A 19,264-nucleotide genomic window follows, 5' to 3' on the forward strand; every position below is an offset into this window, starting at 1 on the left:
ACTGTTATTTCTCTGTTTAAAAAAAAAAAAAAAATGGTTAGAGAAAAATGTTGATCTTGCCTGACGTCACTTGGAGGGTCAAGATTATAATGTTAAAATACAAAGAATCTGTAGAATATGTTTTTAAAGTACAATTCAAGTATTAATAGATAATAGTAATATAGATAATAAATAATCCAAATAATAGTTTTGGATTTCAAATAAGTAATCTATTAATTGAACTGTTCTCACTCAGGACATCTTACCTGCATAATAGGATGTGTGTGTTCCCCATCTGCTCCTGTCTGGGAGGCAGAGATCCAGTCACCTAAAAGCTATACCACATCACTTAGGTGTAGATTAAAAAGCTAAAGGAATAAGGAACGTCCTGGCTTGATGACATTTAAAATGTGAATTTGCTCTTTCAAAAGGTCATTACTGTCCATTGTTTCTCAAAGTGGTGTGATAGAAATTTAAAGGAGTGTCCAGAGCATGCCTGATGTAACGCCCTGATTCATAGGTGTGGCTTTTCTTTTATATTAAGGCCAAAATGTTTCCTATGGGACTATACATCTCTGAAATGACAGTGCAAGGCTTCTAGAGAGTGATTCCACACACGGTAAATACTGCTTTTGCTTTACTGGTGCTCAGGCAGGTTTGTAAGACTTGGAGACGTGGTTCAGTCCAGGACCTACAGTGCTGGCCTGCACTCCAAGTGGGTCAGAACATACAGGAAGGCTGGTTTGTGGTTTTCCTCCACGCTGTAGACAATGGGTGCCTAGCTAAACTTGGCTTTGACTTCTTTGACAGTTCTTCATGTTTCCTATTTAGGGAAGTCACTGTTCACAAACAGACTCACTCTGGCCTCTGAGATAGAAGGGACCAGGATAGAGAACAAAGGAGGAAGGGAGTCAAAGGCTGGGAAGAGTAGAGGCTAAGAAATAGATCTGGAGAAGATGTTGATGACCGCTTAGCAATGAACGTTTTTTTGTTTGTTTGTTTTTTGTTTTTTGTTTTTTTGAGCTGGAGTCTCGCTCTGTCACCCAGGCTGGAGTGCAGTGGCATGATCTCGCCTCGCTGCAAGCTCAGCCTCCCAGGTTCATGCCATTCTCCTGCCTCAGCGTCCCGAGTAGCTGGGACTACAGGCGCCCACCACCACGCCCAGCTAATTTTTTGTATTTTTAGTAGAGATGGGGTTTCACTGTGTTAGCCAGGATGGTCTCGATCTCCTGACCTCGTGATCCACCCACCACAGGCTCCCAAAGTGCTGGGATTACAGACGTGAGCCACCACGCATAGCCCCAGCAATGAACTGTTTTGATGTTTTGATAAGATATCATTTGTTTGAAATTCTAGGCAAGTCATCACTAAATTTTACTGGTTGTATTTGTCCATTTTACAACCCTGTTTTGAAACATACTGAGCTAGTGTGTCATTCATTGTCCATTCAATCAGAAGAAAAGAACCAATTTATCAAGGACTTTGTTGCTGGGGTCTGTTCTTATGCAACTGTGGAGCTGGTTAAACCATCTCTGTGAGGCTGTTGCCCTCACATCAGATGCTGGAACTTGCAGTCTACAGGCTGGGAGTCAGGAAGGACACTATAACTAAAATAGAGCTCACCTGATCACTTACGTAAGCTTCTGCACTGATGTGGCAAGATTATGTAAAATAATCAACGTCCATGTGACTCAGAATATATTTATATTTTCAGATAATCAACACAGTTTTTTTAATTAAACAAATTGAAACTGCTAAGAGTTAGCGTCAAATCCTTAGAGACTTGTGAACTTCCAGTTTAAGAAACCCTCAGTTAAGAAACATTGTTATAAATGGAAAAAGAGTCAGACAGACTGGATTCAAATCCTGTCTCAACTACTTATTACTTGTGATCTGACATGTTCTTAAAATCTCTACATCTCTGTTTTCCTCATTAAAAAAAAGATAGTAATGCACATATATAATGCATTGGATTGGTTGGAAAAATTCAATGACGAATTCACTAATTCAGTAAATACTTATTGAGAATTTACAACGTGCCAAGACTGCTTCTAGGCCATGGACATAAAACAATTAACAAAAGGGGGTAAAAGTCCAGTAAGTGAAGACAGACAAAATACATACATATATACATACATAATGCCAGGTGGTGATGTGGACTAGGAAGAAAAAAAGCAGGGCCAGGAGACAGGATGAATGGCAAGGTGGTATTTTATAAATGGCAGGTAAGGAGGCTGTGTCAGCTATCAATGGCTGAGTAAAAAATTACCCCAGAAATTATTAGCTTAAAACAATATATATTAATTATCTCACAGTTCCTGTGAATCAAGAATCTGGATAATGATTAGCTTCAGGATATCTCATAAGGTTGCAATCAAGGAGTTGGCAAGGGCTGAGGTCTTATCTGAAGGCCTGACTGGGGGAAGCTCCACTTACAAAGCTCCCTTATGTGGTGGTTGACTAGATTTGATGCCTTGAGAGCTGTTAGACTGAGGGCCTCAGGCCTGTGCTGACTGTTGGCCGGAGGCTGCATTCTGCTTCTTGCCACATGGGCCTCTCCAACAGGGCAGCTTATGTCATCAAAGCTTGCAAGAGAGACACCCTGCCACCATGGAAGAAGTAATAATCTTTATAACCGAATTATTTATGTGACAACCCCCCAGTGTTGCTATCTGCTATTGGTTAAAAGCAAATTATTCCAGGAGAGGTAATTATGAATACCAAGAAGTGGGTCTCTGTAGACATAATCGTAGAGGCTGCTTGCCACAGAGGGTCTCCTTATAGAGAAAATATTTATTTCTCTCTTAAATGAATACCAAATTAATTGGAAGAGTAAGACTTATGTATAACTCAGGGAAGAGTTTTCTGTGGAAGAGGAAATAGTAAGTGCAAAGAATTGGAGGTGAGAGTGTCCTTGATGTGTCCAAGGGTCAGGATGAAAACCAGAGTTGCTAAAGAAGCAGGGGAGAGGCAGAGGGTGAAAGAAGTTCAAGAAGTTAGAAAGGCTGATTCATGCAGGGTCTTGAAGGTCATGGGAAAATGTTTGGATGAGATTCTTAATTTATTTTGAATGAGATAAGAAGTCATTAGAAGACCTGAAGGAGTGGAGTCACAGAGAGTATTTGTCTCTGAAAAGGGTCTGGCTGCTGTGGGGATGGTGGTGGGGAAATAAAAGTAAAATAAGGGTCACCGGGTGACAGGCTGAGGCAATGGTCCTGGTGAGTGATGAGGGTTGTTTGCAGGATGGTGGTAATAGTCACTGAAAAATAGAAAGCATTCAATCAATGTCAGTCATAGTATTATTATTGCCTTTGTTTCTTTGATCCATGAATCTCAAATAATTATGGGTGTGAGTATTGCCTGAGTAATTTGTTTTAAATATAGATATGAGGCTCTCCCTCCGGGGCAATGACAGTATGTTTTGAGGGCAGGGTGGTATAACATAAATCTGCATTTTAAAGACGTAATTGATTATTCTGCTGTGGGTTCTTCATGGCTATATGATAAGAAACATTACCTTTCTTCTTATTTTTTATAAAACACAAAGTAAATGTGATAGGAAGAATGCCCCCAACTGCAACATACACACTCACACAAGCACTGGAATTCCTGAATTCATTCTTTATTGAAGTCTGACATGCTCTTGGGAACAAGGGTGATTCTGCTGTGAAGCATATAGGGACAGGGCAATAGAGCGAAGTACTTTCCCAGCAGTCATTCCTATACTCAAGTTCCCATGAGGAGAGAACAGAGTGGTGGGGATGTATTTCCTTTTTTTTTTTTTTTTTTTTTCATTTTTTCAAACCTAATTTCTCCAGGTAACTCTCTAAATTCAGACCAATAGATAGTTTTGTCTCTGTTTTCATCAAACTTACTGGGTGCCTTAAAAGGAAAGATGTTGCATAAATTATCAGTACAGGTATTAGAAACTAAAGTTATGTTTCTCTCATGCAATCTTGACAATGACAGCAGATTGTGTTTGACGTGTCATTAATGACACAAGAGTTAGAAAAATGACTTAGTTTTGTGAAAAACTAAGTTACTTGGATAACTCGTGTTTACTGATAAAATGTAAAGTCATGTTCAGTAAAGCCAGTGATCTTTGTGTATGACTGTGTGTGTATGTGTGTGTGTGCGTGCACGCATATGTGTGTCTAGGGGCAGCCTTGGTTATTGAAATGATAGTATCTCACTTAGTTCAAGAACACATGATCCTTTAGAAATTGTGAGATTAGACATCATATCTCTCTTTTTCGTAGTCCACCCCCATTTCATATGTTACATTTACATTTTCCTTTGTAATTAAAAATATTATGGATAAGAAGTCTCTCTTACCTATTCCAGAATCCGGGCCCCTTCATTAGAGTTAACCAATATTAACTCTTATGTATCCTTCTAGAAATTTTCCATGTATATGCTCAGATCCTTTTGTTTATCCAAATGGAACCATGCTAAGTGTACTGTTCTATACCATGCATTTTCTCTATGTTAGCTTTTTCTTTAAACAATTAAATCCATTTTTTATTTGAATAATACAATACATTGTAAAAAGATTCAAACATCACAAAACAGAAGACAGTGTAAAGTAAGTCTTCCTCCTAACCAGTTATCCTGAACCCCTCAGTTACTCTCCCCAGAAAAACCCCTTTTTTTTCATTTCTCATGTGTCCTTCTAGAGATGGTCTATGCATATATATGCATAGAGATGCATGTATCTATGTCTTCCTTTGTAGTGGTATATTGTGAAAATCACTTAGTACTTCTGGGCATCTAGATAGAAGACAAATTATTCATAAGCAAATATGAGGCACCTCTCTGCCTACTCTAAAAGAGAAATACTGACTGTGGGTTTAAAGAAACTGAAGATCAAACCAAAACTCAAGCATATGAGCTCCCTAGACATATGCAAGAAGGGGAGGAAAGTTTTTCATTTAGAAGAAGTTTGTCTTGAAGAAATAGAAATGAAGGGAGCTCTCTATGACCTTAGCTTGGGCCAGAAACAGATTAAGATGCAGAAAACAGTCTGATATTGAGATTCTAGAACAAAAATAGACTGGCATCCAGTAACTGGATATGAAAGTCTGGTCTCCTAAGGTGGCTCCATCTGACTTTGCCTGTCATTAACATTGATATGCTTTTGGTCTCCAAACAGCTGGATGGCAATTTTTCTAAATGGAATAAAAACTTGACTGATCTTAAATGAAATAAAAACAATTTTATTACCACTTGTAAGATTCTTAATGAGAAGTAAATGTAGGTCCTTAATGTTGACATTGCTTCAAGAAATAGTCTTTAAAACCTTAGATGGTCAAAGTGAAGGCAAAAGGGGTGATGCTGCTACTCTCTAAGCACAAATTCTAAGATTGCTAGTCTCCGTGGGAATATTCTTTGGATCCATCCATCCCTTTTCCTACTGTTCTTTCCTATTGTCTGCCATCAGAAATGACAAACATAGTGACACAAATGGGAGACAGGGAAATACTGTGTAGAAGAGGGTGGTTCCCTGGCAAAAGTCCCACCCTCAAGCTTGGAAACCTGCAGCCCTAAATGGGAACAAGTATTCCTGTTTTCGCACCCAAAAGTTGCCTTTTGGCCCACCACACCCTCTATCCTGTACCCAGATAAACCCAAACCCCAGGCTCCATGAGCAGATGAACGGAAGGGCAGAAGAGCAGCAGAATGGCATGACACAGACGGAGAGAAGAGGAGAGTCTGATGTCAAGAGGAGTTCAACTGGGAATGGTCAGAGAGGAGACCAGCCGCTGAATGGCCAAACTCCAGGGGAAGATCATCTTCCCACCCCATCTCCTTTCCAGCTTCCCATCCATTCCCTGAGAGCCACCTCCATCACTCAATTAAACCTCTGCGTTCACTATCCTTCAAGTCCATGTGTGACCTGATTCTTCCTGGTTGCCGATGCCAGACAAGAACTTGGGTACCAAGAGGGCACTGAGCTGATTAACACTTAGGCCGTCTATAGATGGCAGAGCTAAAAGACCACTGTAGCATGCCCACTGGGGCTTTGGAAGTTGCAGGCACCCACCCCTAGATGCTACCGTGGGTCCAGAGCCCAAAAGTGCTCACCCTGGCTCCTGCACTTGCCTGTCTGTGCGCTCTTCTTCCCTTAAGGGGTTTGAGCAGCAGTGGCAGCCACACAGACAAGCCACACGCCTCTTGCACATCCTGAAAAGGGGGTCAGGGAACTCTTCCATTTCAATAGAGCTTTGAGGTCTTATTTATATACATCAGCAAATACAATCGGTTGGAGAAGCAGACGTCCCAACAGAATACTATAAATGTCTTGAAATCTGAGAACTTACTTTCCAATTGCAATGAGTTTCCTAGTAATTGTAGGTAATAGTCACCAGAAAATAGGATTTGAAGATATCAAAGAGAAGTCCTTGTTGGAGGTGTGAGTTCGGATTGACTCCTGGATCAGAAAATTTTCCCACCAGGATTTTCTAAAGCGGCTATTGACTTACTTTCCTAATATCTCAAACTAGCCCATAAATCACAGGAAAGAATATACACAAACTTTATTTCTTAAGCCAAGGAGTGAGTGACAAAGAAAGAGAGAGAAAAGTTAAAACATTAGTTATTGATTTTTTGGCAGGCAAAATTAATAGTAGCTTCTCCTCCTCCATAGTTAAATCCGTGTCCTGACTATAACCTCTCTTTTATTGAAAAGCCCAAGAAATGCATGAAGAATTTTGAGATTACTGCTTTGATTGAATCAGTTAAATAAAAATATTATTCTTCATGGGAGGTTGAATTGCTGTTTGGACTGCAGATGTGAAGTTTTCCATTTTGGCTATTCCCTCTGGGAGAACTAGCTCAGCCTTAAGCAGGTCTTCTCTCCTTAGGGAACCAGAGTTTCAGAAGCAAACCTGACTAGAATAGACAAACTGTTTGGTGAAGCCCATGGACGCCTTGTGTGTTCTGGTACATAATTACTTTTCACCCAATGTTCTTACCAGAAGTGATGTATAAACATGATACAATTTTCTTTCTACACATTTACATTAATTGGTATGGGGAAAATAAATTGATACCCATTTAATTATTTCAAAGTCATTTTTACAATCATATTTGTTGTTTTGCTGTTTCTGTTATCTCTTTCAGAAAGTACATGAAAATGAGTTGGCATTTATGTGAACCAGTAGTTGGAAAGCAAGCTTGACAGTTTACAGCAATAAAATGAAAAAGAGGGATTTATTTCCAAAAAGGCCTTCATATTCAGATCTTTTGCGTTCTATACATGCTCACTTGTTATACTCATTCTTCCCCAAGTCATTTCTGTCCATTCTCCATACGTTAACCCGAGAAAATTTAGGTTCAATATAAGGATACATTGAGGCATCTGATAGACATTAGTCACCCTAGGATGACTGAAGGATAAAGAGTTGGTGTCTGGAACCAAGCTGTAGGACACAATAAAAGCCTGAAGAGCCACCCTTGGTAGCAGCATTCTTTCCCAGACCTGGACACTTAGCTCCATTGCAAGAGTGAAATTCCTATTCTTAAGCAGTCTCAACATTCCTTAGGCACCAAACATAATGCAAAAGACATGGTCCTAGATCCCCACTGTCCTTGGTTGAGGAGGTTTGTGGTTAGCAACAGGTGGCTCAGGCTGTGGTTGAATAGACAGCTGGAGTGAGAACCCTGGAAATACCTAGGCTTGACTTACCATGATGCAGCATTTTTGGGCAACATGAGGAAGTTAGAGCTTCCTCTGTTTAGAAGTGGCTTACTGAGGTCAGTGCCTGGCTGGGCTGATATCTTTCCTTTGAGCCACTGTATAGTGTAGATAGATCTCAGGCCATGAGCAAAACTAAATTCATCTATTTCTGGTTGAAATGGGCTCAGCATTATCACTAGTTCATGCCTAACATTGTTGCAACCTTTGCTAATTTCATCTAATTCATAACTGCTTAGTGTATCTTCAAAGTAATTGAAAGAACAAAATAATTTCTAGTAAAATATATATCTGGCCAGGCGTGGTGGCTCATGCCTGTAATCTCAGCACTTTGGGAGGCTGAGGTGGGTGGATCATGAGGTGAGGAGATCCAGAGCATCCTGGCTAACACGGCGAAACCCCGTCTCTACTAAAAATACAAAAATGAAATTAGCCAGGCGTGGTGGTGGGTGCCTGTAGTCCCAGCTACTGGGGAGGCTGAGGCAGGAGAATGATGTGAACCCGGGAGGCGGAGCTTGCAGTGAGCTGATACCGCGCCACTGCACTCCAGCCTGGGCGACAGAGTGAGACTCCATCTTTCTAAAAAATAAAAAAATAATAAAAAAATTAAAAAGTTCCATGTGTTTGTATTTTAATACATTTTCCTCTTTATTATGGGCTATCCGTTTTATTATTGCCAGGGTATTTATTATACTGATATTGATCATTTAATAAATTTCATCAATTCTGTGTTCTCTTGGAATGTTTTGATACTCAGTTCACGTCATCCATAGTTATAATCTTTGCCTTTGTCTCTGCTTTATTTCAGATTCAGACAATTGATTGTATTGTCTTAATTCCCTTAAAAATTTTATTCACGAAATTCTCATTCACTTATACATAAGATATTGTGTACATATGCTTTCTGAAGTTCTTCTAAATGTGATGGTTGATATTGAGAAAATATAATTCTTGCATATAGTATAGGCTTTTTGTGAAATATCATAGGCCTTTGGAATTAGAGGCATCCTTAAAAGTATTGCCAGAGAATCAACAGCTTAGTGTAGTTTTAATTATTTATCTGTATCTTAAGCCTTATCTAATTCTTGAGCATGTGGTTGACTGGCTACCTTTGGATTTGCATTATTATTATTTCATATTGTAGAATAGGACATCATACCTTGCTCTACCTGTCTCATCCACCTCATCTATCTTCCACTCCACTCCCAGGTCCCAAGAACTGGTGAAATAAGAGGGGGTGGGAAAGGCCAGATGTGGTGGCTCTGCCTGTAATCCCAGCACTTTGGGAGGCTGAGGTGAGTGGATCACTTGAAGTCAGGAGTTCGAGACCAGCCTGGCCAACATGGTGAAACCCTGTCTTTACTAAAATACAAAAATTAGCCAGGCATGGTGGCATGCGTCTGTAATCCCAGCTACTCAGGAGGCTGAGGCTGGAGAATTGCCTGAACCCAGTAGGTGGAGGTTGCAATGAGCAGAGATTGCACCACTACACTCCAGCCTGGGTGACAGAGCAAAACTCCATCACAAAAACAAAAAACAAAACAAAAAACAACAACAAAAAAGAGGGGGTGGGAGTTTCCTGTGGGAAATCTACCTATACATCTACATTTCCTAGTGTCCTCAGTTACCAATGTGTCATCAGACCTTTCTGGCTGGATACTGTAATTGTTGCCGAGTCTTGTCTTTTCTTCATCTAGCCACCATGTCCTGATGATTGTTTCTTTTAAATATCTCTGATGTCCTTCTTTCTCTCCATTCCTGCTGTCACTTCTTTGGTGGGAGGCCTATGCACCATATGTCTTAAATATTCTGACAGCTTCTTATTCATTTTCTTCATTGAACAACATTTGCTGAATGCCTTCAAATCCCCAGACTGTGCCCTGGGGATATAAGAATGGAAAGATAACACATGCTCAGAAAGAGCTCTAAGTGTAGGGGAAGGCAAACAAGAAAACAGAAAAAGTGTTAAGAAAATTTGATTAAGTGTAGAAACAAGTGCCTTGGAAACCCAGAGGAAAAAGAGATTCATTTCCTACCATTGAATTTGTAGGATTTATGCAAATGTAACACCTTAGGCAAGGAAAACTCTACCGTCCTGCCTCCTGCCTCCTCCACCCACCTCTGCTCTTAGAATGGAGTTTCTAAAAGGCAATTTTGATCAGACCTCTCCTCAAAGGTGGCCCGTGACTTTCCCACCACATACAGATTAATCTCCGTTGTTGTTTAACACCACAGTTTACATCAGTGATTCATATCTAGTCCCCAGCCCACTGCCTTCCCTCTATCCTCACGGCTGTTATTCCCATCCAGTGCATAAAATGCACCACCTTCAATTGTTACCCACTCTAGTAATCTCATTTTCCAACTTGATGCTTCCTCCCTGGTTCAGCCTTTTATAACAAGTCTTTCTATTCTGTTGTAAACCTACCATTTCGACTCACACATCTTCACATAATTCTCCCTTCAACCATTCTGCTTAAGTGAAATGTACCATTTTCTCTGAAGCCTCGTCTTTCTTGCAATCCCCTCAAAAAGGGTCTGCTCCCTCTCTCTTACCGTTGAGGTCCACAGCTCACATAGGAGCTAAGCCAGCAGGAGGGGGCTCAGCGCTCTCTCTCATTACTATTATCAGACCTGCACTCTTGTCCAAAATCTCTTCTTTCTTTCTTTTTGAGGAGAATAGCAGCTATGTATAGCCTTCTCCTTTTTTTTCTCCCTCCTTCTCAGTCATGTTTTTCATCTCTGTTTTATGTATTTTGAGGACTTTACCTCTCACGGTTTCCACGGCATGACTTGCCGCATGCATTAGGCAGGGTAGAGTTTAGATTGCTGTCAAAAAGAAAATCCCAAATGCCATGGCTTAAATAAGTTTGGAGTTTATTTCTGTCATATAAATATCTGAGCAGGTGGTCCACGGCCAGCATGAGGCCTAATAGAGTTGAGGATGTAATAGAGTCTGACTTTATTTTGGATGTGGGACTGACTGCTGTTATACCTCACCCCTCGCTCTTTCCCTTTTGCCGTACATCTGGGCAAGCCAATAAGGAAGCCTCTGTGCTCCCTCCTTTGGAATCAGCAGGGAGTTCAGTCCACACAAGCTCTGGCCAGCTTGAAAACCCTCACCTCATGTCCTCATCACAATGAAAACCAAAGCCATTCACTCTACCTTTCGCTCAAGCCATTTTGAACCTGCTTGGGTGCCTGTCCTGCTCTCAACAAAAAGCCTCAATGTGTGAATAATAAACCTTTTCAACGTGTGTATGAGTGTGTGTGTGTGTGTGTGTGTGAGCATATCAGTCTTGACATCTGATTCAATTTTAGAAAGAGGGCTTCATTCCTACACTCTGCTGAGACGCTGCTAAACAAGGACCCAGATGCTTTCCATCTTGCAATTTTGCCATTTTCAACAAGCAGTTTACATTGAATGACCCAAGATGACTGCTCCAGCTCCTGCCATCACATTCACATTCCAGACAATGGAAAAGAGAACAGAAGGATGTGCACATAATTTCTCTTTCAGAGCATGACCAGTAAGTTGCGCACATTATTTCTTACTCATGTTCCATTGGCCAGAATCTAGAAGCACAGACAACTATCAGGGAACTGAGAAATGTACTCTTTAGCTGGGTACATTACTTGGCTAGGCAAACCAAATACTCTATAGCTAAACAAGAAAGAGAGAATAGATGTTAAGGAATAACGAGCAGTCTCTCCTACCATTACTTCACAGTCTGATGGAGGAAAAATTACTTAGCTTTGCAAAACTAAAAAATAGTAAGACTTAGTGAGTCTTTAGGACCAAGACAAGATAAGAATGGAAGAATTAAGTTCATATTCGTAGCCTACTCACTTGGCATATCATAGGCACATCATACATAGCAACTTACTATTATTATGAAGCAATACTAAAAATATTACTTCTGTTAGTAATAGTAATTTCCTCTACCATAAATTCTGTTATCATCACGGAAAAACTCTCTCTGCATGGTGGACTAGTAACTCAAATATTTATTGTTTCCTGAATCTGTTTAGAGCCTTTTTTTTTCCTTTTTTGAGATAGAGTTTCACTCTTGTTGCCCAGGCTGCAGTGCCATGGTGCAATGTTAGCTCACTGCAACCTCTACCTCCCAGAGTCAAACAATTCTCCTGCCTCAGCCTCCCAAGTAGCTGGGGCTATAGGCATGCGCCACCATGCCCAGCTATTTTTTTTGCGTTTTTAGTAGAGATGGGGTTTTGCCAAGTTGACCAGGCTGGTCTTGAACGCCTGACCTCAGGTGATCCACCCACCTCAGCCTCCCAAAGTGCTGGGATAATAGGCGTAAGCCACTGCACCTGGCCTGGAGCCTTTTTATTTGCTATTTATTTAACCATTCCATGTCCACCATCATCTTTTCTTAGAAGGTGTAATGATAATCTGTTGCTGTGTAACAAATTGTTCTCAAATTTAGAGGCGTAAAAATGAATTACCTCATAATTTCTGTAGTTGAGGAATATGGACACAGCTTAGGGTTTCTCAGAAGGTTGTAATCAAGGTGTCATATGGGGCTGCAGTCTCATCTGAGGCTTAAGGAAGAACCCCTTTCAAGCTCCCTCATGTTGGAGAAAGGTCTGGGGTCCTCACTGGCTGGTGGACTTAGGATTTCAGTTACTTTGCACATAGACTCCTCTCTAGAACAGTTCCCAGTATGGCAGGTGGCTTCCCCCAGAGAGAATAAGGGAGAGAGTCCATACAGAACAAGCAAGATAGAAGCTGCAGTAATCTGTCTGCATTGACTCCCAACGTTGTCACAGCATTCTACATATTAGAAGCAAGTCACTAGGTAGTCTAGCCCCATCAAAGGAAAAGGGATTGCACAGGGCATGAACATCAGCATATGGGAGTCCTTGGGAGCCATTTGTGTAGCTGCCTACTCTAGAAGGTTACCCATGCCTTGTTTGTCATCAAGCCTCCTGAAAAGGTGGGCCAAGTCCACTGTTTTCAATTCTTCTTCCCATTGATGTCTTGCTTCTTTCCCACCTCTGTTTTGATGGCTCTACTAGAGTCATTAATGTCTTCCAACTGCCACATTCAGTAGGCAATATTTTTGTCTTAGATTATTCTGATTCTTTGCAGAATTTGACAACAATTTGATATAGCTGACTACTCCTTATTCTAATTTATTTCCTTTGGCTATCCTGACATTATTCCCTCTTAGTTCATTCATTACCTAAGTTCCTCCTTTTTCATTATCATCTTACATGATAATAATTGTTCTCATTCTTCTCCTCATTTTTTCTATTCTTCCTGAGAAGTCTCATTGGTTTCTGCTGCCCTACACATGCTAATGACTCCAGCCCAAGTCTCTCTCTTGTCCTCAAGACACATATATTCTAATGAACTGCCAAATGACCATCCCAAATTTGACACTGAAAATCTAATATGTCCCACACAGAAATCATAACTTTCTGCTACCACATTCCTCTTCCTGAGTTTCTCTCTTGACGGATTGCACTATTGTCCACTCTCTCACTCCAGCCATGATTCTAGGAGTCAATCTAGGCTCCTCTTGCTCACCTCCTACAACAAACTGATTGAACACTATTCATTTCATACCTTCTCCTCTTATTTAAATTGGCTCCCTCCTGTCTGTCTTGACTGCTGCTTTTGCCAGCTCAGCCCGTCATTATTTCTCTTCTGGATTATTAAATTTTCTCCCTGCCTTCTAATCCTCCCCTTTAATCTATCATAAGCATAGCCGTCAAGCTGCTCTTTCTCTGATACAAATTTAATCACATCATTGCCCTATCTGAAAATCCCCAAATGGCTCCCTATCTTCCACAGGATCAAATCTAAATGCTGAATGACATGGCATACAAGGATTTGATCTTTGCCTCATTCTCCCACCTTTTTCATCTCACTGTCCTAAAGTTTCCTACTCTCTAGCCATACTAAACTATGTGCAGTTCCTTGACCACACCCTGTGTTCTCTTGCCTCTATTCTTGGGCACATGCTCTTCCCAAGAATGCTCTTTGTACTGATGATCTTCCTCCTATATCTAGCTAATTTCTATTTTTTCCTCAGACTCAGCACAAACATCACCTTCAGATATCCTTCTTTGAGACTCTTTCTCCCAGTCAGACTCGTTTTCCTTCCCTTATTTTATGTTCCCATCACATCCTGTGCAAACTTAATAGTGCTTATCCCACTGGGCTATTCATATTAATTTCTTGCTGTCTCACTCAAGAGAAAGTAAGACAGGCATACAGATATTCTATCTCTGAACCTTTCCTAATGCCTAGTTCATAGAAGGCATTAAATAAACGTTTGATGAGTAAATTGTAGGGGGAGAAATGTAATATATTTTCCTCATCTATCACAAGGTTCATGGTTGAGATCCCTACAGCAAAAGATGAAAGCATAGAAATGTATTTAATAAAAATTTTACATGACATGGGAACCTTCAAAAATGAAGACTCAAAGACCCAGGGAAAAATGTAATTTATGAACAGTCGTGTGAAAATTTGATTGGAGGATAAAAAGGTAGGATCTCTTGGTAACAAGCTGGTGGGGGATGGGGACTTAGGAAGACCTATTTGTTCATATCCTTTTCTGTGTCCTCGTGTGACATTTCTTCCTCTGGGTATAGGGTAGGACAGTGTTATATGAGGGTCTTCAGGAGAGAAAGAGTAAGAGAAGCTCAGAGAGACTTTCCTGCTTCTGTGGTTTTCTGTTTTTTTCAGCTCAAAACACTCACTATGCCAAGGTGCCACATTTTAGGGTAGCATGTTCTGAGCTCTGATAGAACCAATTTTTCTGTCAAAATTCTCAAGCTAAACCAACTTCCCCAGCCATTCACTACATTTTTCTAACTCCTACCCTGAGTTCTAGCTTTCTCCTACCCCCACCTTGACAACCAGGAATAACTTGTCAGCAGATACAAAGGGTTCTAGCAGGAAGAAAAGTCACTATATATTTATCAAGTTGGAAAGTTAACCTCAGTATTATTTTAGTTGTTATTTTTGTTGTTTTTAATAAATAACAGATACAAAAGAGGTTAAGTCTAAATTTGTCCATTTTGGTGACTTATAATCTGATTAAGTGAGAAAGATTATTATATAATAAAAACTTGTTCTCATATATATGAAGGACAATAAAGACAGTAAGTCGTCAGTCAGCAGGCAGTGTAGGAAAGGTTGTAAGTTCTCCATGGGTAGGGAGAGATGGGTGCCGATCATCATTCCTGGAATACCACAGAAGAGAAATGTCACCTCCGGGCATTCCATTTGTCGGTTGAGGCATTGGCCATTGTGTTGGCGGCTGAAGGTTAGATGCATGGTGGGAGTGAGGGCAAAGAGAGGAGTCCGTTTCTGGTAGTTTTAGGAACTTAGGAAAGTATTGAAGAAAAATCTGAATATTGCCTTTTTTGAATTTGGACTTGTTCATGTAGCAGAAAGAAAAGCTCTTGATGTGCAGGAACTGAAAAACCCATATACGCTCCAAAATACTAATGTAATCTTCACCTGCCAGGTCAGAAAGCCAAATATGTTGATAGAGACATGGTTGCACTTATTTTTATTTTTATGTTATTTGCTTATTTATTTTTTGAGATAGGGTCTTACCCTGTCACCCAAGCTGGAGTGCTGTAACATGAACATGGCTCACTGAGCCTCGGTTTCCTGGGCCTTAGCTTCCCAAATAGCTGGGACCACAGGCGTGAACCCCCATGCCAGACTAAATTTTTGAATTTTTTTTGTAGAAATGGGGCTCTTACTAGGGGAGGAGACCACCCCTCATATTGTCTTATGCCCAATTTCTGCCTCCAAAGAAAGAAATAAAAACTAAAAGGCAGAAATGAAATCCACAAGCAGGCAGCCCAGCGCCACACCCTGGGCCTTGTAGTTAAAGATTGACCCCTGACCTAAGTGGTTATGTTATCTAGAGATTACAGACATTGTATAGAAAAGCACTGCGAAAATCCCTGTCCTGTTCTGTTCTGTTCTGTTCTAATTACCAGTGCATGCAGCCCCCAGTCATGTACCCGCTGCTTGCTCAATCGATCACGACCCTCTCACGTGGACCGTCTTAGAATTGTGAACCCTTAAAAGGGAGTAATTGCTCATTTGGGGAGCTCAGTTTTTGGAGACATGAGTCTTGCCGAAGCTCCCGGCCAAATAAAGCCCTTCCTTCTTTAACTCGGTGTGTAAGGGGCTTTGTCTGCTTCTTGTCCTGCTACATTACCATGTTGCCAGGCTGGTCTTACACTCCTGGGCTCCAGCAACCCTCCTACTTCATTCTCTGCTATTGCTGAGATTACAGGCATTGTGAACCACTGTTCTGGCTCATTTTTGTTTTTGAAGAAAACTTACAAATAGTACTTATAAGGCCGGGCGCGGTGGCTCAAGCCTGTAATCCCAGCACTTTGGGAGGCCGAGGCGGGTGGATCACGAGGTCAGGAGATCGAGACTATCCTGGCTAACATGGTGAAACCCCGTCTCTACTAAAAATACAAAAAACTAGCCGGGCGTGGTGGCGGGCGCCTGTAGTCTCAGCTACTTGGGAGGCTGAGGCGGGAGAATGGCGTGAACCTGGGAGGCGGAGCTTGCAGTGAGCCGAGATCACGCCACTGCATTCCAGCCTGGGAGCACAGCGAGACTCCGTCTCAAAAAAAAAAAAAAAAAAAAACAAATAGTACTTATAAAAATAGCAACTTAATACAGAACTAGGAAAACCTGGATTGGAACCAATGCTGTGTTAGTGAACAGTGCCTGGGAAATACTATATAAAAGAAACATCAATCCAACGATAGCCAGTTGTGATTTCTCATATGCCAATATTTGCTTCTAAATTTTATTCTCAGTACCCTAAATAGTGTCATTTATTATAAAATATTTCAGCAATCCATAAAGAAATACCATAGCACACATACACAGTAACACATGGTCAAGTACCTGACAGTGGAATGCTATTGAAGCATAAGTTAAAATTTTAAAAAATGTTAGTATGTGAACCATATCAATTTACATCAATATTTTGTTTGCTTACCAATTAGCATTATTTTTAAGGAAATCTTCTTTCATAGATTAAAATTTCTGTCTCCTATATGTTTTTATTCTATCCTATTCTATTTAATCACTTTTAGATAAAAATGATTTATTGTAATGAATATGCCTGTGGAATTATCTAATTTTAAATTATCAATAATTTATTTCTTCCCTTACCAGTTCTTTCTTTCAGTGTAGAAAAAATAGGTTAATTTATGTAACATTTAAAAAAATAGCAAATTGGAAATTAGTACAAGGTTTTTTTTCCCCACATTCATTAACTCAGTTTTTCTGATAACTATGTTTTTGGATAATTGGTTTACTGAAATATGTCAAGTAATTTAATCCCTTGAATGTGTAATTTTGCTATGCTTATGTACATAAGAACATTTTTCTTCATTTTTAATTTTATTTTCATTTCTTGCCCTCAAAATACCTGTTAGCACTTTTGTTAAACATTACATGCATCTAAACATCCATATGAAACATAGTTTTAAAGACAGAGGGGATAGTTTTATGTTTCCATATAATCCAAAGTGCCTATATCTTTGCTTTCATTTAAGTGACAAAGTGCCTTGAATTACTTTTTAAAAATAGCAACCTTGGACAGCCATCCTTTCAATAGAACTCTGTTATGTTGTTCTCATTTTTCAATTGAGTTTCTGTTGAGCTGAATTTTATGGCATTAATTACTGACTTGCCTGAGTTGGATTCATTAAAAAAAAGTCTAAGTACATATCTGACAAGCTGTATACATTAATCTTGGGCTTTACTTCCTTTAAGCCATGGGTATAGGTGTAAACCCCTAAATATTGATTGCCGCTTGGGGTTTGGGGTTGGTGGGAGGTAGGAATAGTTTCCTGCAAATGCAAATAGTCGATTAGCTTTTATAACTACTCTTCCATTAAAATAAAAATAGAATTCTCTGGGGAGAAATCTAACCAGAAAGATCACTTCTCTGTAAATAGGCCAGTCAATTTAATAGAAAAAAGCCTCCAGCACCTAGCACTCATTCCCATATATATTGATTTATTCAGTTAACAAATATTTACTGAGTGCATATGCTGTCCAAGGCATACTGTGTCCATCAATTACATTTCATGCACACAGTGACATGACTCAGTTTTGGCAATGAGGACTAGTACTTCATACCACAACCAGTATTGCTGGTGCTGCTGCTGCTACTATTAGTACTACTACTACTATTACTACTGGCAACAACCACCACTGACCCTGCACCTCTTATATGCCAGGCAGTGTTCTAACATCCTCATAGCCAAGATTGCTTTCAACTCTCTGGAAACAGAGAGATTATAAAGTCCATTTTGCAGATCAGAAATTGAGACAGTTTATGTTTTTCATGAAATCATCAGACATATAAATATAGGAAAAATAACTGGAGAAAGCTTTTATTTCCCTTTCAGAGAGGAGACACCATTGTAAGAGTGATGGCAAACCAAGAGGAATGAGGAGGATACAGAAAACCCAAAGTAAGAGTTTTCTTATTCTCAAAATTCAGAGAAAATGAAAGAGGAACAAAAATCAGGGTGATAGCAGGAATTACTTTCTGCCATTTACCTTCAAACCGATTCTTTGACAGTGGGGAGGAGGTAAAGCAGAAAGTGAGATGACAAAGAACATTATGATGGATTCCAAACTGCTCCTCTCTGTTTTATGTTGTAATATAATTTATTTCAAGTAATCTAAACATCTTCTTATAGTCATTGTATTTCTTTCTTTTGCTGAGTTTTCTGTGAGCCTGTTACTTACTCATCCCCAAATCCTCTGCAAGATTGAAAAATCCTTCAACACATTTACAAACAATGTGAAATGTGTCCATCTCGTCCCTGATTTCATCATGGATGCTTCCAGAAAGTCTGTTTGACTCCAGTGCTTTGAAATTTCCCACTAACGCGACTTAGTGTGAGGTATTTTCCAACCATTGTGTTAAGCACTTGGTGGGTGGTGGTGGAGGGCATCATTCCATCTGAAATAAATCACACCTGCATTTTGAGTAGTTTATTGCTGCTATTATTATTGAATTATTTGACAATTATTCCCTTGTATGATCTCTGTTCTCTCCTCTGGAATATCTTATTTTTATGTTTCCCTTACTGTACTTATTCTCTATTTTACTTTTATCTTCTGTTATTCATCTCTGTCTTCATGTTCTAGTTTCTTAGAAATTATATTCCAGTATGATGTTGGGTTTTGTATTTCTACTATCACATCTTTAATGTCCTAGGAGTTTATTTTTGTTCTCCGAGTTTTCCTTTTATAGTTTATTTATTTCAAGGGTTTGCCTAAATAGTGTTTTGGAGAACAATAATAATAATTTTTGAAGTATCATTCTACTCCTTACATTCTCTGTTTCCTCCACTAAGAATAGTGAAAAGAAACCCAGAAATTAACTGGGAATAAAAATAACAAAAAAGGAATAGACAATTGCAAATAAGATCTGCCCTATATATTCTCCAAATTCTCCCCAGCCAAATATTCTATTTCTACAAAGCACATCTGACTTCTCGATGTTGTGGTTTATATGTATTTGATAACATGATTATTAT

Source organism: Theropithecus gelada, chromosome 17 (genome assembly GCF_003255815.1).
Source record: "Theropithecus gelada isolate Dixy chromosome 17, Tgel_1.0, whole genome shotgun sequence".
NCBI lineage: Eukaryota > Metazoa > Chordata > Mammalia > Primates > Cercopithecidae > Theropithecus > Theropithecus gelada.